General features: G+C 41.8%; 1 protein-coding gene across 2 annotated transcripts in view; it reads left to right on the top strand.

Moving 5' to 3' along the window:
* Positions 1-26,466, top strand: part of LOC105496496 (nuclear receptor coactivator 3) — a 157,506-nt gene that overhangs the window by 1,125 nt on the left and 129,915 nt on the right. The window lies entirely within an intron of this gene.

The following is a 26,466-nucleotide window of genomic DNA, read 5'->3' as shown; positions in this document are numbered from 1 at the left end:
GTTATTTGAGCAGGGCTTCAAAACCAACCTGTTTTTGTGATTAAGCCTGTACGGTAAAGAAACAGGAAGGAGAGTACCAGCTGTCTTGCTGCAGTGGTTAGAAATGGAGTTGAATGAGACGTGTGAGAGTGGTAGTAGTATTGAGTAAGATTGCTGCATCTCTTTGATTTAAATGCCTGGCCTCGGATCTGCCTGACTGATCCCTGGCTGCAAAAAAGCTTCAGTATTTGTTGCAGCAGGTTGTTGAGAAGGTGATTGGAGGAATAAAAAGCTTAGGTCTTCAGCGAATGCTGCACAAACGAAAATGTTAATGGAAACCTGTAAGTTTGTGAATTGTTTGTTCTTGGAAATATTTTAAATGTATGCTCATTAAGAATACGGTTCTACCGCATGATATCCAATTGGAAAGGTACAAACACACTGAAAAGTGAAATCTCTTTCACGCCAAACCTCCCCTTCTCAGAGGCGAAGACTGTTATTGGCTTTTAGAATATCCTTGGTCTTTGGAATAATTATTTTAAGATTTTCATTTGAAACCACTTCTGTTGGATACCAAAAGCAGGGAAATAAAATGAACAGAAGAAACAGAAAATGTGGGAATACTGTTTTTGCTCTCTTAAAAAAAATGTTGACAGCTATTGGAAAAAGCTCTTCTGAACTTACTCTTTATGTCACCTTATCTATTAATACCGTTAAAGAAATAACAATCTGTGGGGCTTTAGGATAAAGAACTCTGCCAGGGTTCATTGTTTGTATGTAAAATGAAGCCTCTGCTTGTAACATGTAAAATGATATTGAACACTATAGCTCCTGTCACTAGAGGTTGCTTCAGGTTCTGCATTTAAATGAGCAGTAATCTAAATTGCCTATGATCCTAAATTATAGGGGCATTTTATATATAGATAGAAATGACTTAATTGTCCAATCAGCATTTAAAATAAAAGAGGCATATACCAGCTTTTCCCACATAGAAGATGGGGATTGTGGACTAAGCAGGAGGCTGTAATATTTCTAGAGCAATTATAGGAGATGTTTCTACCGTATTTAACTACAAAGGCTTTGAAAATGTACAACGACTTGAGCATCAATAGCAGTATTTATATTTTTATATTTCAGAATCGTTGTTTTAACAGTTTGCCAACACTAACAATTTGTTAAGGAAATTCAGTGATATTAGAGCTAGGTTGTTAAAGATTATATTAAATAATTTCACTATATTTTGAAAATGATTATGCTGTGCATTGCCTTCTTTGTATACAAATTATTTCTAAAAAGTGCCACCCACCTCCTAAGCAAATAAATTCAAATTCAGTAAGGAGTGAAGTACTGTTGCACCTGGGACCCTTTTTCTAGGCGATATGCAAATAAAAAGTAGTTTAAAAATGGTTGCTTACTAATGTCTTCTTGATGGTCTTTTGAAATAAGGTTTCTTGCAGGGATATAAGAAATAAGGTTTCTTGCAGTTTCTTAAAGATAAAAGCTAAGTGTGGCTTTTCTTTCTTTCTTTCTCTCTTTCTTTTTTTTTTTTTTTTTTAATGAATTAAGTTCTTCCTGCTGGGCGCAGTGGCTCAGGCCTGTAATTCCAGCAGTTTGGGAGGCCGAGGCAGGTGGATCACGAGGTCAGGAGTTTGAGACCAGCCTGGCCAATATGGTGAAACCCTGTTACTGCTAAAAATACAAAAATTAGCCGGGCGTGGTGGCGAGCACCTGCAGTCCCAGCTACTCAGTAGGCTGAGGCAGAAGAATGGCTTGAACTGGGAAGGCAGATGTTGCAGTGAGCCGAGATTGAGCCACTGCACTCCAGCCTGGGCGACAGAATGAGACTCTGTCGCAAGAAAAAAAAAAAAAATTCAGTCTTGTGCATTAACAGTATGATTCTGGAATAATTCCTTTTAACTTGGAGTACTGTAATTGAAAAGTCTTTTAAAAAATAATTTAAAAATAAATTTTTAGTTTGGACAATAGGGTAAGATTTAAAAAACTCTGCTATTGTCCTATCCCAAATTGATGGTTAAAATAAATGGCTTTGGGGTTTGTTTTTGCAGGCAGGGATAGTTTTTTTTCTTTTTTGAGATGGAGTTTTGCTCTGTTGCCCAGCCTGGAGTGCAGTGGCATGATCTTGGCTCACTGCAACCTCTGGGTTCAAGCAGTTCTCCTGCCTCAGCCTTCTGAGTAGCTGGGATTACAGGCGTGCGCCCTCACGCCCCGCTATTTTTGTATTTTTAGTAGAGACAAGGTTTACCATGTTGGCCAGGCTTGTCTCAAACTCCCACCCTCAGGTAATCCACCTGCCTTGGTCTCCCAAATTGCTGAGATTACAGGTGTAAGCCATCACGCCAGCCTGCATTTTTAAAAACTATTTAATTTCACACTTTGGCCAGAGGAGGTAGAGTACTTTTGAAAACTTTTAATTTGTTGCAAGTTTAGAATGCATATAGCGGCCAGTGACTTTTGGTCTACAACAGCAAATTTGTCACAATTTAATACAATTGTTACCCTGTAAAGCTATCTAGGACAAAAAAAAAAACAAAAAAAAAAAACAGGACTTGTTGATCATGATTGAAGAGATTACCTGTACCAGTTTGGTTTGCATCCTTGGTATAAATTTTTTTTTTTTTTTTAGCATTATTGAGCAGTTAAAGCTCTGAGAGCAGAAAATTAGTATTGGAAATATATGTTAACTTTTTCTTCTTTTTTTCTCATACTTCAAAAGATTGAAAAACAAGGGGACTATATGTTGGTTTGGATTCTCAGGAATAGCTTTGAGATTGAGTGCTGCAGTAAAGTGTAGGCATTTTCTCCTTTTTTTCTTTTTTTTTTTTTTTTTTTTGAGACGGAGTCTCACTTTTGCCCAAGCTGGAGTGCAGTGGTGATCTTGACTTACCGCAACCTCTGCCTCCCAGGTTCAAGCGATTTTCGTGCCTCAGCCCCCACCCGAGTAGCTGGGATTATCGGCGCTTGCCACCATGCCGGGCTAATTTTTGTATTTTTAGTAGAGATGGGGTTTCACCACGTTGGCCAGGCTGGTCTTGAACTCCTGACCTCGGGTGATCCACCCGCTTTGGCCTCCCAAAGTGCTGCGATTACAGGCTTGGGCCACTGCTCCCGGCCCATTTTCTCCCATTTTATGAGTGCTTCTTGGGGTTGGGGAGGGGTTACAAAATAAACATGTCTGAGTTAAGGTGGAGGAGGGGCTTTGCGGTAATGAGGCATATGCCATGAGTTTGGTCATGTTTTTGCTAGGTAAATTCATTTTGTCTGTCGTTTTTCTGAGAGGGTTTCTGGGAGAAGATTATTTTGGGTTAAAGATGCAATTTATCCAGAGCCTAACTTTATTTTCAGCCCCTTAACAAATTATGGAATTGAATTTAATTGCCCTTCCCTTTCCTACCTTCTGGTGGAGAGTTTTTAAATGAACAGGAAAATGGCCAGAAGATACACAGCAGGAGTAGAATGGGAGACCTGCAGTGTGTAGAAGGCTGATTTATCCACAAACTGGATAATCTTCTTAGGCTGCATACTGCCAGTACCTATGTTAGCATTAACTCAGTTTGGTAGGTACTGCCAGCCTAGGTCAATTTACAGTGGGGGCACAGTAATAGGGTTTATTTAACTAACTGTGTAGTAAACTTTGTGGCCTAAAGGCAAAGGAAAGGAGTCTGACCTGACTGGCAAACAGGTTTTACCCATTTAAAATAATATTCTAAGAGCAATTGTCTGGCTTTTTAAATATTTTTTTAGGAACATCTGTGTCTTTTAAAAATTTTCTCTTAATTTTTTTTATTGATATGTTCTAGGAAAGGGTGTGACATTTTTCATCTGTTACTCCTATGAAAAGGTATTCTGTTGAAATGTTTAATTTCCTTGGTTAGAGGCTATGAGTGAGGGTTATGCAGCTTTACTTTTTGGAAACCAGGGTGACTAGATTACTGAATTTAACTATTGATAGCCACATAATGATGAAAAGGGAATATTGGCCTGGGTATCACACAGTAATGGATAATCTGCTCCCTGGGGCTTTGCTTTTGGTGGCTATGGCAGCTGAGTTGGAGTGGTAGATGGATAGATGGGAAAGGACTGCAGAAGTCAGCATAATCCTCAATTAGGATAAGCCTTATGGTTAATTGAATGTTGAGTATACAGGTTAAATCCCATTATAACGAACTCCAGGGGGGACTGGCCAAATTATTTTGTTGTACTGGGATTAGACTTTATTAAATATTGTTTAAAACAGTCTTTTTGTTAGAGGTGTTAGAGATTTTCGAAAAATTTCAATTTATTGTAACAATTTGGCAAGTTGTTCATGAACCTTCCATTTTTTAATGCTTTTACCTTTAAAAAGGAAAGAACGCATGTTGAGCTGGGCAGTGGCAGAGCATGTATATCACCCCCTCCACACCATGTTTTTGAGTAGCTCTTGGTTTATGTCAACAACCTAATAAGTTTGTTAGTGAGCACTACCACCATCGAAGTGTGGTCAGAAGAATGGGAAATTCCCCAGGTTTGCAGGTGACTGGTGCTATTAATTTTTTCTGTCCCCAACAACATTTTTTTTTTTTTTTAAACCCTGATCCTCAGAGCACCCAACAACTTTGTTTTTGTTTTGTTTTTTTGAGATGGAGTTTCACTCTCGTTGCCCAGGTTGGAGTGCAATGGCATGATCTCGGCTCACCGTAACCTTTGCCTCCCAGACTCAAGCGATTCTCCTGCCTCAGCCTCTGGAGTAGCTGGGATTACAGGCATGTGCCACCACACCAGCTAATTTTGTATTTTTAGTAGAGACGGGGTTTCTCCATGTTGGTCAGGCTGGTCTTGAACTCCCGACCTCAGGTGATCCACCCGCCTTGGCCTCCCAAAGTGCTGGAATTACAGGTGGGAGCCACTGTGCCTGGCCAACAACTTTAAAAAAATAAAGTGGCATTACAGGTGGGAGCCACTGTGCCTGGCCAACAACTTTAAAAAAATAAAGTGGCTCACGCCTGTAATCCCAGCACTTTGGGAGGCCGAGGCGAGTGGATCACCTGAGGTCGGGAGTTCAAGACCAGCCTGACCAATGTGGAGAAACCCCGTCTCTACTAAAAATACAAGAATTAGCCAGGCATGGTGGCGTATGCCTGTAATCCCAGCTACTCGAGAGGCTGAGGCAGGAGAATCACTTGAACCCGGGAGGTGGAGGTTGTGGTGAGCTGAGATCGCGCCATTGCACTCCAGCCTGGGCAAAAAGAGCGAAATTCTGCCTCAAAACAAAACAAAACAAAAGAATGTACATTATTTTCGTTTGAAATTTAAGTCAGTAATAATTGACTTAGCTCTTTTCTCCTCAGCTATCAATGTAGTTTGAGATTTTTAGGTCTATAAATTGTATTTTTTTTAAAAAAGGATAGTAATGATGTAGTTTTTAACTTTGTGATACTATGCATATAAATATGAAACTTTTCAGAAACAAGCTTAATTTATATACATATAAGAAAAAGACTATTCTTATGCTTGGCCAGAAATATACTTCTTTCTGTCTTGTACTTTTACTAGATTGGTGTTTGCCAAGTTTCAGGTATTTACATCCCACCTTCATATCTAAGGCTGGCATTTTTAGTTTGTTTAGAGAATTTCGATTGGGTGCAGCAAGACATTTTTGAAGTCATTCTTTTAAATAGATGTTCCATGAAAGAGGGAAAATCTGAAAGAAGGAATTTCAAAGCAACCCAAGCAGTGTTTTGAAAATTCTCAAGACTTAAGAATAATGACTGACTAGTAGGCAGGAAGCCTGCAGTTGTATTGTGGTATTGTTCCTCCATCTCATGCATTTGTGAACTTTAGTACAAAAGAGGAGAAAGCATGGGGAGGGGAAGAAAGGGTTTTAACAAAAAAGGGGGCACTTTTGGAGTAAATATTCTTTGCCCTTCTGTTTTAAATGAAATCTAAAGCCATATTATTTTTACGTTGAAAGAAAATGTGTATCATAATCTAAATGTCCTAACTGACATCTTTGTAAATGAAAGTTAATTGCTGTTGGTGGAAAGAGCAGCATGATCATATGTTCAGTTTCAAAACAGAACTTTGAATTAAAAAGAAATCTACATGTGAAACTCTTTTTTTTCCTTTTTGGTACCTGATCAATATATTTTGTTAGCTTGTTACTTTGAAAAAACTTACCTAGGGCAGCGTTGAGAGTACTTTGTAAGCATGTACTATAAGCTTTGGGCAAATCAATCTCTTTAGGCCAGTTTTTAAAATTTTAAAACAAAGGGTGTTCTGTATGATCTTCCAAGATTCCTTATTTTATACAATTGTATAAACTTAAGGCATTATATAGATATGTACAATGGTCTTTTATTTAAATTTTATTGATTGAACGTAAATGAATTAAGCTCTTTATATCAGATAATGGTGTGAAGTTAGATGCAGCTTTCAGTGCTGACTCATAAAGAATTTAGAGGCTGGGTCCCATGGCTCACACCTGTAATCCCAGCACTTTGAGAGGAGGATCACTTGAGCCCAGGAATTTGAGACCAGCCTGGTCAACAAAGTAAGACCCTGTCTCTACAAAAAATAGGAAAAAAATTAGCCGAGCATGGTGATGTGCGCCTGTGGCCCCAGCCGCACGTGAAACTGAACTGGGAGGATGACTTGAGCCCAGGAGGTCGAGGGTGAAATGAGCAGTGATTGTGCCATTGCACGCCAGCCTGAGTGACAGAATGAGACCCTGTCTCAAAAGGGACTTTAATCTCCTGACTTCATCATAGTATATGCTATAAGTGGGTAAAAGTGTGTGTGTGTGTGTGTGTGTGTGTGTGTGTGTGTGAGAGAGAGAGAGAGAGATTTTCAGCCCCCTCCTTCTGGTGTAAGAAAAGCAAATGTAATTTTCTTTACTCTCAGTGAAATTGCTATCATTGAAATGGATTATTGAATTTAAGTCATCTTGTAGAGTAGCTATATCAGCTTGAGTTTGTTTCCAGATTGAAATTTGGCAATTTTTGGGCTGAGTGCAGTGGCTCATGCCTGTAATCCCAGCAATTTGGGAGGCTGAGACCAGAGACTTGCTTGAGCCCAGGAGTTGAAGACCAGCCTGGGCAACATAGCAAGACCCCCATCTCTATTTAAAAAATCTGGCAATTTTATTTGAAAATGTTATAAGATTTACTCAGTACTATTTATCAAATTGTCCCTTTAGTCTACTACACACTCTGTGTTCCATCCCAGCTCATCTGTTTCCTTTTGCTTGCTTGGTGGTAATTGTGTTTTATGACAATGCGTTAATTTCAACTGAGGTAGTTGCCTTCACCGCAGTTGGAATAGTATTTGACTGCATCTAGGAAAATCTACCAGTGAGGAAACTCCACCAGTGAGAAAAATAACTCCACACATCTTACATCACTGGAGGGTCAGTGATATCTTTGTCATATAAGAAGACAGGACGGTTACCATATTAAGTTTAAAACTACTTTCATCAGGAGTCAGTAAAATGGAATCCGGAAAGCGACTTTAAAAGTACACAATAATGACCAGGTGCCGTAGTTCACGCCTGTAATCCCAGCACTCTGGGAGGCCGAGGTGAGTGGATCATGAAGTCAGGAGTTGGAGACCACCCTGGCCAAGATGGTGAAACCCCGTCTCTACTAAAAATATAAAAAAAAATTAGCTGGGCATGGTGGTGGGCACCTGTAACCCCAGCTACTTGGGAGGCTGAGGCAAGAGAATCGCTTGAACCCTGGAGATAGAGGTTGTAGTGAGCCAAGATTGCGCCACTGCACTCTAGCCTGGGTGACAGAGCAAGGCTCAAAAAAAAAAAAAAAAAAAGAGTACATGATCATATATAGAATGGTAGAAGCCTTGAGTGTATGGGTTCTAAGATTTGGCAAAACTATAAGCATGAACTTGCGCAGTAACCTTCAATTTCCCTTTTCTTTTCCCCAAATCACAATATAGTAATCTACATGTGACTTTTAAAAATTAATTTTTGGAGAGGGTCTTGCTGTCATCCTAGGATGGCGTGTAGTGTCACCATCACAGTTCACTGCAACCTTGACCTCCTGGGCTCAAGCGGTCCTCCCAGCGCAGCCTCCCAGTAGCTGTGGCTATAGGCACATGCCACCATTCCTGGCTGATGTTTTTAAGTTTTGTGTAGATGAATGTTTTTGTTTCATGTAGAGGGTGTGTCTCTGGCTGGTCTTGAACTCTTGGGATCAAGCAATCCTTCTGCCTTGGCCTCCCAGAGTGCTGGGATTACAGACATGAGCCATCGTGCCCAGCATAGTGAGTTTTCTTAAACTGAGTTTTCATACCACTATTCTAAGTCTTGAGGCCTTAAACTTCAATCATCTTTAATTTGCTGCTGCTTGGTGGTTGTTACCTACTCATCAATGCACAGACATACTTAATCAGTGATTATTATGCTTTTACTATTTAAGGAACTGTGAGAGTTAACAAAGTTTGTGACCTCCAAGTGTGCACAATCAATCAGGTACTCACATCCCTTCAGTACAAGGCAATCAGTGATAAGTCGGTTTCGCCTATAGAGATTGTAGAGAAGTTCAGAGGAGGCAAGGGACTACTACTTATCCAGGTCGTCAGGGTACAGCACGTTGAAGAATAAGATTTAAACATTTAAAAAAAATTTTTTTTGAGATGGGGTCTCACTATGTTGCCCAGGCCAGAGTGCAGTGGCATGATCATGGTTCACTGCAGCCTTGACCACCAGGGCTCAAGCAATTTTCCTGCCTCTGCCTCCCAAGTAGCTGGGACTACACGTGTACACCACCATGCCTAATTTTTTTTTTTTTGAAACGGAGTCTCTCTCTGTCACCCAGGCTAGAGTGTAGTGGTACTAGATATGTATATCTTGAGATAGATAAATAAATATGTATCTATATGTATATATCTATTTATCTATCTATCTATATATTTTTTTGAGACAGGGTCTCGCTCTGTCACCCAGACTAGAATGCGGTGGTACTGTCTCAGCTCACTGCAGCCTCTGCCTCCCCGGTTCAAGTGAGTCTCCTTCCTCAGCCACCTGAGTAGCTGGGGTTATAGGCAGCACTACCACACCCAGCTAATTTTTTTTTTTTAGTAGAGACGGGGTTTCACCATGTTGGCCAAGCTGATCTGAACTCCTGGCATCATGATCTGCCCATCTCCAAAAATAAAATAAGTGGGAACTATGCTACACATGGACCTATTGTGTGGAATAACAGACAAGAGACTTGGAAGGTTGAGGAGGGGGATGATGAGAGATTACTTAATGGGTACAATGTATGTGATTTGGGTAAATGATGCCCTAAAAGTCCTGGCTTCACCACTAGGCAATCTATGCATGTAACAAAATTACACTTGTACCCCATAAATTTATACAAATTAAAAAAAAAAATCAGGCTGGGTCCTGGGGCATATGCCCATAATATCAATACTTTGAGAGGCTGAGGCAGGAGGACTACTTAAAGCTGGAAGTTAAAGACTAGCCTTTGCAATGCAGTGAGACCCAATCCTATGAAAAAAAAAAGGAAATAAGAAAATAAATAATTTTTACAAAAAACAAAATATAAACACACAAAAAGTTTTTCATCTAGAAAAAATAACTAATTTACATCTCAATAAGATAAAAACAATCAAACTTAAAAATAGGCAAAAGAGGTTGGACTTGGTGGCTCATGCCTATAATCCCAGCGCTTTGGGAGGCTGAGGTGGGCGGATTACGAGGTCAAGACATCGAGACCATCCTGGCCAACATGGTGAAACCCTGTCTCTACTAAAAATACAAAAATTAGCCAGGCGTGGTGGCAGGCGCCTGTAATCCCACCTACTCAGGAGGCTGAGGCAGGAGAATTGCTTGAACCCAGGAGGCGGAGGTTGCAGTGTGCCGAGATAGCGCTACAGTACTCGAGCCTGGCAACAGAGCGAGACTCTGTCTCACACACACACACAAAAAAGGCAAAAATATATACAGAGACTTCACAGAAAAAAAGTACACCAATGGCAAGTAAGTACGAAAAAAGATGCTCAACATCAGCCATTAGGGAAACTGAAAACCACAGCGAGATACCACTATCCACCCACTATGAGGGGTAACATTAAAAAGACTGACCATACCAGCTGTTGCTAAGAATGTGAACAACTAGAACTGTATCATACATGGATACGTGGCTAGTAGAAATGTGAAATGGTACCATCACTTTGAGAAACAGTAGGCAGTTTCTTTAAATTTGTAAATATTGGCTGGGCACAGTGGCTCATGCTTGTAACCCCAGCACTTTGGAAGGCTGAGGCAGGGGGATCACTTGAGGTCAGGAGTTTGAGACCAGCCTGGCCGACATGGCAAAACCCCGTCTCTACTGAAAATACAAAAAATTAGCAGGTGTGGTGGTGCGTGCCTGTAATCCCAGCTTCTCGGGAGGCCGAGGCATGAGAATAGCTGAGACATGAGAAGAGCCCGGAAGGCAGAGGTTGTGGTGAGCCGAGATCCTGCCACTGCACTCCAGCCGGGGAAACAGAGCAAGACTCTTGTCTCAAAAAATTTTTAAAAAATAAAATAAATTTGTAAATATTATACACCTAGCATATAACCTAGCCATTCTACTTTTGGGTTCCACCCAAGAGAAATACGAGCTTAAGTCCACACACTACCCTGTACACAAATGTGCAGAGAAGCTGCTTACTTACCATCGAATACATATGAGTATATTTACTTCCAGTTTTGTTTGAAATAATATGAAACTAAATAAATCATGATATAACCATACAATGGAATGCAGTGTAATTATTAGAAATTTCTAAGCAACTATATGTTTTACGTCAATTTAAAGTTTGCCAGAAATGCTTAAACTTAAAAACTTTAAACTCTCTCTCTATATATGTATGCCTAGACTAGGGTAACAATGGTTGCAGCGCAGGGGAGGAGGCAGCTAAGAAAGCCACTGTATACCCTTTGATAACTTTTAAATTGATCTGATGTGTACCTGTAGTTTATTTCAAAAAATATTTTCTTAACTGAGACCATTTGCAACTCTCTTTAAGTTAATATTTTCTTAATATAGAAATAGAGGCAGAGATGGGTTTAGATCCATAACAGTTCTTCATAACCCAATTTCAAATTTTCTACATATCACAACAGTCTCATTCTCTGAAATTTATACTGAAAAAACAGTATAGATTTCAAAAATAAACTTGTAACAAATCTTTTTTTTTTTTTTTTTTTTTTTTGAGACAGAGTCTCTGTTGCTCAGGCTGCAGTTCAGTGGTACAATCGCGACTCACTGAAATCTCTGCCTCCCAGGTTCAAGCGATTCTCATGTCTCAGCCTCTGGAGTAGCTGGGATTACAGGCATGTGCCATCACGCCTACCTAATTTTTTTTTTTTGTATTGTTGGTAGAGATGGGGTTTCGCCATGTTGGCCTGGCTGGTCTCGAATTCCTGGCTTCAAGTCATCTGGCCCACCTCGGCCTCCCAAACTGCTGGGATCACAGGCGTGCTGTTTTTTTTTTTTTTTTTTTGAGACAGTCTCGCTCTGTCACCCAGGCTAAAGAGCAGTGGTGCAATTTCAGCTCACTGCAACCTCTGCCTCCAGAGTAGCTGGAATTACAGGTGCGTGCCACTATGCCTGGCATGCATACATATATATATATATATATATATATATTTTTTTTTTTTTTTTTTTGAGACGGAGTCTCGCTCTGTCGCCCCGGCTGGAGTGTAGTGGCGCGATCTCGGCTCACTGCAGGCTCCGCCTCCAGGGTTCACGCCATTCTCCTGCCTCAGCCTCCCAAGTAGCTGGGACTACAGGCGCCCGCCGCCACACCCGGCTAATTTTTTGCATTTTTAGTAGAGACGGGGTTTCACCGGGTTAGCCAGGATGGTCTCGATTTCCTGACCTTGTGATCCACCCACCTCGGCCTCCCAAAGTGCTGGGATTACAGGCGTGAGCCACCGCGCCCGGCCATAATTTTTATATTTTAAGTAGAGACAGGGTTTTGCCATGTTGGCCAGGCTGGTCTTGAACTCGTGACTTTAGGTGATCCGCTTGCCTCAGCCTCCCAAAGTGCTGGGATTACAGGCATGAGCCACCACACCTGTCCTCTTGTAGTTTAAATAGTGTTTTGTGTAAGATTTCATTTGTGTTAAAAAAAAAAAATTCTACAGCAAAAGAGGTTTGGAAAACTGGGACTATGAATGATATAATGTATATTAAGCATTTAATATGCTTAATATACCCAGGGACAGACACACAAATAGCAACTTTTAATAGCTATATATAATGTATATATAATATATACATATTATATATAAACATATATACATATTTTATATATAAACATATACATATTATATAAAAATATATATACATATTTTATATATATAAATATATATACATATTTTATATATATATATATGTTTTGAGGCCAAGTCTCACTCTGTTGCCCAAGCTGGAGTGCAGTGGCATGATTTTGGCTCGCCACAACCTCCACCTCCTGGGTTCAAACAATTATCCTGCCTTGGTCTCCCCAGTAGCTGGGACTACAGGCTTGCGCCACCATGCCTGGTTAATTTTTGTATTTTTAGTAGAGATGAGGTTTCACTGTGTTGGTCTCGAACTCCTGATGTCATGATCCACCCCCCTCAGCCTCCCAAAGTGCTGGAATTACAGGCGTGAGCCACCGCACCCAAGTTTTTATTTATTTATTTATTTTTAAGACAGGTCACTGGGTCACTCTTACCCAGGCCTGGAGTACAGTGGCATGATCTCAGCTCACTGCAGTCTGCCTCCTGGGTTTAAGTGATTCTCATGCCTCAGTGTCTTGAGTAGCTCGGACTAGAGGCATGCACCACCACTCCCAGCTAATTTTTTATTTTTTAGTAGAGATGGGATTTCGCTATGTTGGCTGGTCTTGAACTCCTGGCCTCAAGTGGTCCGCCCACCTCAGCTTCCCAATGTGTTAGGATTACAGGCGTGAGCCATTGCTCTCAGCCTTAATACCAATATTATCATCAATCAATAGATAGTAGCTTTTCTGTGGTACATCCAGACAATGGAATGCTATTCAGTACTAAAAAGAAATGTGCTATCAACTCATGAAGAGATGTGAAGAAAACTTAAATATACGGTACTAAGTGAAAGAAGCCAATTTGGAAAGGCCACATACTGTATGATTCTAACTGTGACATCTTAGAAAAGGCAAAATTTTGGAAACACTAGAAAGATCAGTGGTTGCCAGGAGTTTAGTGGGGAGGAAAGAATGAGTAGGCAGAGCACGGTACTCTCAGGGTAATGAAACTACTGTGTATGATAGATACTATAATGGTAGATATATGTTATTATAAATTGTTCCAAACTCATAAAATGCGCAATACCAGGAGTAAACTCTAATGTGAACTGTACACTGGATGGTGATGATGGGTCAATGTAGGTACAAATGTATCAACATGGTGGGGGGATGGTGATAGGGGAGGCTACATGTGGGTTCGGGCAGGAGGTATATGGCAAATCTCTGTATCTTCTGTTCAATATTGCTGTGAACCTAAAATAGCTCTAACAAAATAAAGTATTAAAAGACAAATGGCAGCTTTTATCTTTTATACCCAGGTATAGGAACTGAAATGTATGTAGATCAGGACACAGGGAAGAGAATTTTACTGGAATAAGAGGGTAGAAGACAGAGCAAGAGTCTAGACTATCAAGCAACTGAAGTATAAATAAGATACACACATAGAATTAGAAAGATGATGGTTGAAATGAAAATTAGAGTCAGATTATGAAAATCTTTGGGAGCCCCATGCGAAGTTTAGTTTCGAATTTTAGACAACAGATAACAATGAGAGATTTCAGGCAGTCAAGCAGGCTGGGCGCAGTGGCTCAAGCCTGTAATCCCAGTACTTTGGGAGGCCGAGGCAGGCATATCATTTTTGAGGTCAGGAGTTCAAGACTAGCTTGGCCAACATGGTAAAACCCTGTTGTACAGAAAAATACAAAAATTAGCCAGGCATGGACTACACCTGTAGTCCCAGCTACTTGGGAGGCTGAGGTGGGAAAATCGCTTGAACCAAGGAGGGAGAGGTTGAGCCAAGATCACGCCATTGCACTCTAGCCTGGGCGAGAGTGAGACCCTGTCTCAAAAAAAAAAAAAAAAAAAAAAAAAAAAAATTGCCAGGCGCAGTGCTCACGTCTATAATCCCAGCACTTTGAGAGGCCTGGACGGATGGATCACTTGAAGTTAGGAGTTCGAGACCAGCCAACATGGTGAAACACCATCTCTACTAAAAATACAAAAATTTGCCAGGCATGGTGGCACATGTCAGTAATTCCAGCTGCTCGGGAGGCTGAGGCAGGAGAATCGCTTGAACCTTGGAGGCGGTGGTTGCCATGAGCTGAGATAGCACCACTGCACTCGAGCCTGGGTGACAGCAAGACTGCATCTCAAAAAAAAAAATTACCTTATAATTTGTTTTACTATAGTGAAACAGTACAGAGTAAAAAGAGATGGGAAAGAGAAGAAACTGAAGCAGCAGTCAATTTCCTTTAGTTCTATTCCATCTTCTCCAAGTATTCCCTAATCCAGTTGAAAAGGACTTTTCTTTCTCTGAACTTCTGAACCACCTGCTTATGTTGATGCAATTATATTTTCTTCACTTTTTTTTTTCTTGCTCTGTCGCCCAGGCTGGAGTGCAGTGGTGTGATCTTATCTCACTACAACCTCTGCCTTCTGGGTTCAAGCGATTCTCCTGCCTCAGCCTCCCTAGTAGCTGAGATTATAGGCGCTTGCTACTACACCGGGCTAATTTTTGTATTTTTAGTAGAGACAGGTTTTTGCTGTGTTGGCCAGGCTGGTCTTCAACGCCTAACCTCAGGTGATCTGCCTGCCTCGGCCTCCCAAAGTGCTGAGATTACAGGCGTGAGCCACCGTGCCTGGCCAATTATACTTAGTTTTCAACTAGATTATAAACTTCTAGATCACAAAGGGATTCTAACAGTCACAATACTTAGCACAATTCTTTGAAAAACAGTGGTACTGAATAAAAACATTTAAATGATTTAAAGAAGGATTGTCCAGTCCTCGGGCAGTTTAGAAAACATGGAATGTACACTAAGACTGAAATGATTTTCCTGGGACAACTGTATGAGGGAGACACAGGTCCCAAACAAATCCCTAGGATTATTTAATTTTAACTCCATTTCCAGGTAGAAAAACTGACTTGAGAGTTGAATTCTAAAAACTTTCACATCCAGGCCAGCCATGATGGCTCACACCTGTAATCCTAATACTCTGAGAGGCCGAGGTGAGAGAATTATTTGAGTTCAGGAGTTCATTACAAGTCTGGGCAACACAGGGAGACCCCATCTCTGCCAAAAAAAAAAAAAAAAAAATTAACGGGACATGCTGATGCGCACCTGTTGTAATCCCAGCCATTCAGGAGACTGAGGTGGGAGGATCGCTTAAGTTCGGGAGTTCCAGGCTGCAATGAGCCATGATTTCACCACTGTACTTAGCCTGAGGAACAGAGGGAGAACCTGCCTCAAAATAAATAAATTAGAACTTTCACATCCAAACACCAAGCATTTTGGGGCACCTGAAAGAAACATAACTGGGGGAAAAAAAAAAAAAAGGAAACATAATTGAAAAAAATAATAGAGGATTTTCTTTTTCTTCTTTCTTTCTTTTTTTTTTTTTAGGCAAAGTTTCGCTCTTGTTGCCTGTGCAGGCTGCGGTACATTGGCACGATCTCGGCTCACTGCAACCTCCACCTCCCAGGTTTTCAAGACATTCTCCTGCCTCAGCCTCCCGAGTAGCTGGGATTACAGGCATGTGCCACCACGCCTGGCTACTTTTGTATTTTTAGTAGAGAGGGGGTTTCATCATGTTGGTCAGGCTGGTCTCAAACTCCTGACCAGTCCGCGCCTGGCCAGTAGAGGATTTTTAAAGCTCATAAAAGGATTGCTCTTTACCTTCAAGAAATAGACAATTTGAATCCACCCTACCAGTCAATAAATACTGACTCACACGCACATGAACAATTAAGATTCATATAAGAAATGACTGGCGCAGTGGCTCATGCCTGTAACTCCAGCACTTTGTGAGGCTGAGGCAGTCGGATCACTTGAGGTCAGGAGTTTGCAACCAGCCAGGCCAACATGGTGAAACCTTGTCTCTACTAAAATTACAAAAATTAGCCGGGCGTGATGGCAGGCACCTACTCAGCAGGCTGAGGCAGGAGAATCGCTTGCAGTTAGGAGGTGGAGGTTGCAGTGAGCCGAGATTGTGCCATTGCACTCCACACTGGGTGACAGAGCGAGACTCCCATCTCAAAAAAAAAACTGAGCGCGGTGGCTCACACCTGTAATCCCAGCACTTTGGGAGGCCGAGGCAGGCGGATCACTTGAGGTCAGAAGATCAAGACCATCCTGGCCAACATGGTGAAATGCTGTCTCTACTGAAAATACAAAAATTAGCCAGGTGTGGTGGCGTGCGCCTGTAGTCCCAGCTACTCGGGAGGCTGAGGCAGGAGGATCGCTTGAACTCAGGAGGCGGAGACTACAGTGAGCTGAGACTGTGCCATTGTACTCCAGCCTGGGTGACAGAGCGAGACTCCGTCTCAAAAAACAAAAAAGAAATGATATTTTTAGTAGTTGTGTTCTGGTAAATTTACTTACATGAGATGGTACCTGAGATGGGCCCAACAGCTAGACTAGAAAGCAGTGGAGAAACAAGGGAGAAGACGGAGAAAAAACAGCATGTCTGAAACCAAGGGAAAAAAGTCTGAAAGACTGATAAAAAGACGGTGATAAGAACTGAGTATCAGGTTAAGGAATTTGGAGCTGGGCATGGTGGCACACACCTGTAATTCCAGCACTTTGTGAGCCCACTTGGGAGGATTGTTTGAGACCAGGAGTTCAAGATCAGCTTGGGCAACACGGCGAGACTCCGTCTCAAAGAAAAAAAAAAATTTTTTTTTCTGTGGAGACGGAGTCTCGCCGTGTTGCCCAAGCTGGAGTACAATGGCGCAATCTTGCTCACTGCAACCTCTGCCTCCCGGGTTCAAGCAGTTCTCCTGCCTCAGCCTCCCAAGTAGCTGGGATTATAGATGCCCACCACCACGCTTGGCTAATGTTTGTTTTAGTAGAGCTTGGGTTTCACCATATTGGTCAGGCTGGTCTCAAACTCCTGACCTTGTGATCTGCTGGCCTCAGCCTCCCAGTATGCTGGGATTACACGTGTGAGCAACTGTGCCCGGCCAAAAAAAGAAAAGGCCACGGGTTGTCAGTGGCTTCAGTGCTTTTGGACTACGCCCTTGTTTACACTGACAACAAGGTGGTATTGGAGCGTTACAGGGTCATGGGAGAAGACTTTCAATTATCAATTATAGGTTTTAAATTTACCCTGGCTTTTAAAGGAATAGGGTACACTGTTTTCTCTTTACTACTTCTCTCTCTTTCTCTCTTTGACTCCCTCTTTGTCTCTTTGTGTCTCTGCCTCTGTTTCTCTCTTTTTCCTCTCTGCTGGTCTTTCCCTGCCTCTGACAGCCACTTAAGCCACTGTTCTCCCCTCTCCTTCTCCTTCCCCTAGGGGAGGGACCAGTGGGAGTGGAGCTACTCTTTCTTCCCCTGAGAAGAAAGGAAAGGGGAGTTCTGAATATTTTCCTCACTACCAGAAGTTTGTGTGAGATTCAACCCCTCAAACCAGGGATGTCTTACCTTGCCTGTCCCGGAAGTCTCAACTCCTCAAACCAGGGATTTCTTGCCTTGCCTGCCCTGGAAGGCTCAACCCCTCAAACTAGGGGGTGTCTTACCTTGCTGCCCTGGAAGACTGACCTGTTTCCTCCCTTTCACCCTCTGAAGATCCCTTGCGCTCTTCGCACTTGTGTTGTCCTCTCTGGCTGCTCCCTCAAGGGAGAATTAGGCCCCTCTTAGCGTTAGCGTACTGGTATAAATCCCACAGCAAGATCTGCCCTAAGCCATATGAGGTAGCTAGGGAACCGCGGAGGGTACCCACTCACTCCGTCTGGATTTGTCATCATCCACACGAACAATACCTCAAGTAGGGTTGTTTGTGATCATTCATGCACACATACATTTAGCCCTCCAGAATTTGACCACCAAGGAAGTACTTTACTGGCTCCCACAGCTTCTCCTTCCTTTGTCTGTGCACAGAGTTATTGCCGCAGTATGTGAGGATCTTTTACCTAGGTTGCCGGCCAGTTTCTTTCCATTGCTGAAAGCCCGGGTTATTCCTTGCACTGGGTGGGTCCTGATTTCTCACCCCTGAGGCCGCCACAAGGGGGTGGGGTGCACCTCCTCACAAGAGAGAACCAGAGACTGCCCCTGGAGGGGAATATAATCACGGCCGAGCCCCCAAATTGGTATAAAGTTTCCGTGCCACAAAAAGCACTCGAATATAAGATTTTCTTTTTTTTTTTTTTCTCAGCAAGGCAATTTACTCTTATAGAAGGGTGCACCCTCACAGATGGAGCAATGGTGAGCGCACACCCGGACAAGGGAGGGGAATGGGTTCTTATTCCTGACTCACATGGCCTCTGCCGCTGTGTCCTTCCCCTATTGGCTAGGGTTAGACTGCACAGGCTAAACTAGTTCCGATTGGCTAATTTAAAGAGAGAGATGGGGTGAGTGGTTTGGCAGGAAAAATGGCTATGGCAGAGCAGGAAATAGGAATGAGTCAAGGTGGAGAATGAGTCAGGGTGGAGCAGGTAATCGGAGTGAGTCAGAGTGGAGCAGGTGATTGAAAAAAGTTGCTCTACAAGGAAGTTAAGTTTAAAAGTAGAAGGCAAAGAATTGAACACACTGACATTTTCTTTGAAGAGAAATTTAGAACTCATATCCAACACTCTGGTACCATACCATATAGATTATGGAAGTCTTGAAATCAGATAGAGTAATTCTTCTAACTTTATTCCTTTTCAAGTTGTTTTGGCTATTCTAGGCCCTTTGCATTTCCATGTAATTGCTAGTATCAGCTTATTTCTGTGAAATACCTGTTGAGATTTTGATTGTGATTGCATTGAATCAGTTGATCAATTTGGAGAGAATTGACATCTTAACAGTATTGTGCCTTTGTTTCCATGAACACCTTGTATATCTTTATTTATTTAGGTCTTATTTAGTGTCCGTTAGCAGTGTTTTGTAGTTATCAGTGTACAGATTTTTTTTTTTTTTTTTTTTGAGACAGTCTCGCTGTCTTCCAGGCTGGAGTGCAGTGGAGCAATCTTGGCTCACAGCAACTCCACCTTCTGGGTTCACACCATTCTCCTGCCTCAGCCTTCCGAGTGGCGGGACTACAGGCCCCCACCACCATTCCTGGCTAATTTTTTGTATTTTTAGTAGAGACGGGGTTTCACCATGTTAGCCAGGATGGTCTCGATCTCCTGACCTCGTGATCTGCCCACCTCGGCCTCCCAAAGTGCTGGGATTACAGGCATGAACCACTGTGCCTGGCCTTTTTTTTTTTTTTTTTAATTTGTTTGTGGTTTTCAGGAGGAGAGAGTTTAATAGGCAAGAAGGAAGGGAGAAGACGGAAGAAGCTGCCCCGTACAGAGACAGAGGGAGGCGGAGCTCCAAAGCCAAAAGAGGAAGTCCCCGCCTGCCATAGATACCAGCCAGGTATATATGCAGCGGCTGGAGGAGGCAGTGTTTGATTTACATAGGGCTCAGGGGATTGGTTTGACTAGACAGGTCATTCATATAGCCAGTGAAAAAGCTGACCCTCCCACCCTAGCCTTTTAATATGCAAATACAGGGGCGCCATGATGTTCTACACACATGGGGATATGTGGGGGAGGCCATGTTGCCAGAACTTGTGGGGAAAGGGCAAGAAGGCTGAGGCAATCTCCATGTTTAGGTGGACCCAGTTTCTAATGGTCTGTATTTGCATATCAAAGGTTGTTGGCCTGGCTCTAAGAGCTGAGGCTTTACAAGAAACTTTTCCAGAGATGCTTTAAAAAAAACGAAAACTTGGCTGGGCGCAGTGGCTCACACCTGTAATCCCAGCACTTTGGGAGGCCCAGCACTTCGGGAGGCCGAGGCGGGCAGGTCACGAGGTCAGGGAATGGGTAGACCGTCCTGGCTAACATGGTGAAGCCCCGTCTCTACTAAAAATACAAAAAGTCAAAAAATTAGCCAGTCGTGGTGGCGTATGCCTGTAGTCCCAGCTACTTGGGAGGTTGAGGCAGGAGAATGGTGTAAACCCGGGAGGTGGAGCTTGCAGTGAGCTGAGATCGCGCTACTGCACTCCAGGCTGGGCAATAGAGTGAGACTTCGTCTCAAAAAAAAAACCAAAACAAACAAACAAAAAACCCCACGAACACTTCCCAAGGATCCCTTTTCCTACAACATTATCCCCTGTGGAGATGCCACACTAACTGCTGTTAGGGGGTTTTGGGCGATGACTCTTTCTGGCTACTTCCTGCTGAAAAGGGGCGTCGAATGGGAAACAGCAGCTAGGGCTCCTCCTGGGGTTGATCTAAGGGTCCTTGGAAGATGGCTGGCGTGTCCATATGTGGTTCAGTTTACAGCACCATTTGGAGTTTGATTGCTTCTAGGCGAGAAGAAACAATTCGAGTTATAGTATTAAGTATATAGGGTCCAAATATCAATATAAGACTGTATAAGCAAGAGAGTGCTTAATGAAGGGGTTAACCAATTCCATAAAGAAGACTGGAATTTATTAAAGAGGGGTTGTAGCCACTCGGGGCTGAAGCCGGCATTTTCCCTGAGCCTGTCAATTTTCATTTTTAAGTACCTGTAGATTTTCCTCTACTTTACTAGAGGTGTTAATCCCAAAGTAGCATGTTTCATTTAAAACTACATTACTAAACCCAATAAAAAGTCTTAGCGGACTCAGCGATAATAAAACTTTCATGCTTCCTTTTTTGTCAACTATTATCCCTGCTTCAAGGATAATAATTAAGCAAAATACTACAGCAGTGGAAACTCTGTAATATTTCAGTTAGAAGGTGCTACCATGTATAACCCTATTGCAAATAGTAGAGTGAGGACAGCAATTCCCACAAGTGTGTTATGGTAGGTAATTTCCATAGCCCATGCTAAAGCATTTACCCAAAGAAGAACGGTTCCGGTTAACTTCAGAACTTAAAATCCCCTTACTAATTAAGTATTGTCTTAATAGGAGCCAGAATAGATGGCCTAAAGGAACGTAGGAACCGAATGGTCATTTTCCTGTCAGTGGGACAATATTGAGACTAAAATTTGTCTATGGAAGACATTTTACTCCTAACTGGTAAAAGCAGAAACTTGCTGTTCCCAGAAGAGGCCTAGAGCCTGATTTCTACTAGGTGGCTTAGAAATACCATGTGCTCGCCAGAATGTAGAGAGAGAGACGTTTATTGAATTACTGCCTGCCGTGATTGGCGTTCTTTTCTAACATACCTGTTTCCCTGAACTGTAAAGACTCCTGCGTGTTAGACACAGAGAGAGGATAAGAGACCGAGGATAGAAAGAGAAAGAAAGTTTGGCGACAAGGTAGCTGGAAGAGAGCCTTGAAATTAAAGGACAGATTTAAAGTTGAAATCCATTCCATACTCACCACTCTGATGATTAAATTTCCTTTCCTGGCCCATGCACCAAAATGATACGGCTCTGATGAATGGGGGAACACCAGGGTTCTTGGTCGTCTTGCCAGTTTAGATAAAATGATATGGACACACGTGGAGTGGTTTTAAGGAGCAGAGAGTTTAATAGGCAATAAGTGAAGGGAGAAGTGAAGGGAGAAGAAAGAAGTAGCTCCCAGGTACAGAGACAGAGGGAGGGGGCTCCAAAGCCAAAAGAGGAGTCTCCCCCAGTGTACAGATCTTATCAAGCTTCTGTCAGATTTATCAGTAAGATATATATATATATATATATATATATATATATTTTTTTTTTTTTTTTTTTTTTTTTTTTTTTGAGACGGAGTCTTGCTCTGTTGCCTAGGCTTGAGGGCAGTGGCGCGATCTTGGCTCCCTGCAACCTCTGCCTCATTCTCCTGCTGCAGCCTCCCCAGTAGCTGGGATTACAGGCATGCACCACCATGCCCAGCTAATTTTTTTATTTTTAGTAGAGACGGGGCTTCACCATGTTGCCTAGGCTGCTCTAGAACTCCTGACCTCAGGTGATCCACTTGCTTCGGCCTCCCAAAGTGCTGGGATTACAGGCATGAACCACTGCTCCTGGCCAGTTCCATATTTTTTAATGGATTATAAATAGTATTGGTTTTTAGATTTCAATTTGAATAATTTATTGTTAGTATATAGCAATGCAGTTGATTTTTGTATTTTTGTCTAATGTATTGTAACTTTGCTAAATTAATTTTAGTAGCTTTTATGTAGTGAGCTTAGGATTATATATATAGGTGATCATGTCTGTGAATAAAGACAGTTTTATTCCTTCCTTTCCAGTCAGTATACCTTTTTTTCCTTGCTGTATTTTATGGCGAGTACTTCTGGTACAGTATTGAGTAGACATCTTTGTTTTGTTCTCAATGTTCAGGGCAAGTATTAAAATGTTACAGGTCTGATGATCTGCTTTGTTTTAGTATATTATTGTCTTTTGTAGAATTTCATATAAATCTCATGTAATTGTAATCATAAAGTATGTTGTGTCAGGCTTCCTTTTTTTCTTTATGTATTTTTTTGTTGTTGTGTCAGACTTCTTTTGCTTAGTCTAATTTCCTGAGATTCATTCATGTTGTTGCATATATAAGGAGTTCTTATTTTATTTCTGAGTATACAATGTAGTATATAGACAATATATATGGCAGTTTATTTACCAGTTGAGCAACATTTCTTAGCTATTATGAATAGAACTGTTGTGAACATTTGCATATAAACCTTAGCATGGGTGGAAGGTTTCATTTTCTTGGACACATACCTAGGAGGTGGAATTGCTGGATCATATGGTAAATGTATGTTTAACTTTATAAGGAACTGTGAAACTGTTTACCTGTCTGTTCCATTTTGTGTTCTCACCAGCAATATAGCCAAGTTTCAGTTATATAATCTCATGAACAGTTGGTATTAATATTCTCCTATGTTTTAGCCATTCTGGTAGATATGTAGTGGTATCCCATTGTGATTTTAGTTTGAAATTTCATTCAGCTTCTTTGGTGAAGTGTCTGTTCAAATCTTTTGCCTCCTTTCCTTTCCTTTTCTCCTTCCCCTCTGTCTTAAAAATCAGGTTGCTTTTCTGTTCCTGAATTCTTAGAAAAAACTGAGTTCTTAGGAAAAAAACTCATTTTTTTTTAATGTTCTCCATATCCATCTTTTGTTAGATATGGTTTGCAGATATTTTCTCCTAGGCTTTGGTGGTACGATCCTAATTGATCAGCTGAGTCTTTGTAGTAATGCTCCATTTCTTGGTCATATGTATATTTTGAGGAATAGCAAGTGTTTTAAAGCTCAAAATAATAGTTATGCAAACATATACTACAAACTGCATTCTTTAATCCATATATATGGAAAGGAAAACCTAGATTGTTAATCTGGAGCATGTACATTCTTTTTTTTTTTTTTTTTTTTTTTGAGACGGAGTCTTGCTCTGTAGCCTGGGCTGGAGTGCAGTGGCCGGATCTCAGCTCACTGCAAGCTCCGCCTCCCGGGTTTGCGCCATTCTCCTGCCTCAGCCTCCGGAGTAGCTGGGACTACAGGCGCCCGCCACCTCGCCCGGCTAGTTTTTTTTTTGTATTTTTAGTAGAGACGGGGTTTCACCGTGTTACCAGGATGGTCTCGATCTCCTGACCTCATGATCCGCCCGTCTCGGCCTCCCAAAGTGCTGGGATTACAGGCTTGAGCCACCTGGCCCGGCCATGTACATTCTTAAACATGGTAAGGTCTTCTTTATTTAAATGGCTTAGAGCTTAATCTTTTTATGTCTCTAATAAAAATGAATACATAATTCCTTGTCTGTTTCATTATTTATTATTACAAACTACAGTGAAAAACAATGAATATATTGGTCTGGTATAAACCTAATGAAAAGTTACCAAAATAAAAAAAAAACACTTAATCTTGCCTACGAGCTTTTGCTATTGTTCCCTCTCTAACCCTCAGTGAAAAACTCAATCTTTATGGCTTACCTGTATTAGTGTAGAATATATTCTTTCTGCATCAAGTATGTACACATACTGTCTTCTCTTTATTCTTTCTATGGGTAACTGTTCTACTGACTTGAATTAGTTTTTGAATGCTTGCTGTATAAGCTAATGAGAAAAAAAAATCAGCTTTACAATGTGCTGTTTGTCACATTTAGCATTTATATTAAATTATTGTAACACTATATTACCTAAGTATCTACCTGGAAACTTTTTTTCTTTTTTCTTTTTTTTTCTTTTTGAAATGGAGTTTCGCTCTTGTTGCCCAGGCAATGGTGCAATCTTAGCTCACTGCAACCTCCGCTTCCTGGGTTCAAGCAATTCTCCTACCTCAGCCTCCCGAGTAGCTGGAATTACAGCCACCACGCCCAGCTAAGTTTGTATTTTTAGTAGAGACAGGGTTTCTCCACATTGGTCAGGCTGGTCTCGAACTCCTAACGTCAGGTGATCCGCCCGCCTTGGCCTCCCAAGGTGCTGGGATTACAGGTGTGAGCCACCGTGCCTGGCCGGACACTTTTTTTTTTTTTTTTACTCAGGGTGATACTCAACTCACTTTAGTTGTTTGTTTATTAAATTTTTTTTTTCCCCCCCCCGAGATCGAGTTTCACTGTTGTCACCCACGCTGGAGTGCGGTGGTATGGTCTCAGCACTGCAACCTCCACCACTTGGGTTCATGTGATTCTCCTGCCTCAGCCTACCAAGTGGCTGGGATTACAGGCACCACCACGCCCAGCTAATTTTTGTATTTTTAGTAGAGACCGGATTTCACTATGTTGGCCAGGCTGGTCTCGAACTCCTGACCTCAGGTGATCCACCCACCTTGACCTCCCAAAGTGCTAGGATTACAGGTGTGAGCCACCGCGCCCAGCCTCTAAAAAAATTTTTTTTGGGATGGAATCTCTGTCGCCCAGGCTGGAGTACAGTGGTGCGATCTTGGCTCATTGCAGCCTCTGTCTCCTGGGTTCAATTGATTTTTGCACCTCAGCCTCCGAGTAGCTGGGACCACAAGCTTATGCCACCACACCTGGCTAATTTTTATATTTTTAGTAGAGGTGGGGTTTTGCCATGTTGGCTGATCTGGTCTCGAACTCTGACCTCAAGTGATCCACCGCCTCAACCTCTCAAAGTGTTGAGATTATAGCCATGAGCCGCTGCGCCTGGCCTTACCTCAATTTATTTAACAGTCCCCTCACCCAAATGTGAAGATGATAAACAATTCTTTTCTGTCTGAATTATTCTTTCTCTCATTCTGGAATTTTGAAACATTTTACAACTTACATTTAAGAAGGCTACTTTAAAAAGAAACAGTGGAAATTTCCACCTTTTAAAAAAACTTAATTTCTGGTCTATTAAATGCTTTGCAGGAAGAAAGAAATATGAAAAAGAACCGCAGACATTCTGGATGTCAGCCTGTGAAATTTTCCACTATTTCCCATAATAACATGCAGGCATGCTTATGCTGCTGGATTCATTGCAACTGCAGTTGCACTCTGAGTGGAATTGGAAGCTACTCTGTCAGTGATAAAATGGCATCTGGCCAGCTTTTAATGAGCAGTGCATGTATTTTCACATCCAAGGTATTGTATGTTTGTTTCATCTCTTCCAGAATAGTGTGGCCATAAACACTGAAATTGTAAAATTATTTTAAAAACTTCTGATTCCAAAATTCCTGATTGTTTTTAGATGATTTTGATTGTTTTATTTCAGTAGATTATGTATCTGAGAAGATATATAATCATGCTTTTAGTTACAGTGCTGCATACATAAAATTTTACAGGGTTTTATACTACAGAAGAATGATGAGTAAATTAAAGTTTTAAAAGGATTTGTATAGAGGAAAAAAATTTTTTTTTTTTTTTTTTTTTTTTTTTTGAGACGGAGTCTCGCTCTGTCACCCAGGCTGGAGTGCAGTGGCCAGATCTCAGCTCACTGCAAGCTCCGCCCCCCGGGTTCACGCCATTCTCCTGCCTCAGCCTCCTGAGTAGCTGGGACTATAGGCGCCCGCCACCTCGCCCGGCTAGTTTTTTGTATTTTTTAGTAGAGACGGGGTTTCACCGTGTTAGCCAGGATGGTCTCGATCTCCTGACCTCGTGATCCGCCCGTCTCAGCCTCCCAAAGTGCTGGGATTACAGGCTTGAGCCACCGCGCCCGGCAGAGGAAAAAATTGAAACAAAGTTTTAAAAAGATTTGCATAGCTCAATATTTTGGTTTGATTCAATACATTTTTAATGATTTAACTATTTTATTTTATTTCATTGTTTTTGGGACAGAGTCTTACTCTGTCGCCCAGGCCGTAGGGTGGTGGCACGATCTCAGCTCATTGCAACCTCCACCTCCCGTGTTCAAGCATTTCTCCTGCCTCAGCCTCCCAAGTAGCTGGGATTA

The sequence above is a fragment of the Macaca nemestrina genome, chromosome 15, assembly GCF_043159975.1.
Source record: "Macaca nemestrina isolate mMacNem1 chromosome 15, mMacNem.hap1, whole genome shotgun sequence".
Taxonomy (NCBI): Eukaryota; Metazoa; Chordata; class Mammalia; order Primates; family Cercopithecidae; genus Macaca; species Macaca nemestrina.
The sequence above is the reverse complement of the archived record's forward strand: the minus strand, read 5'-3'. Positions and strand labels throughout refer to the sequence as shown.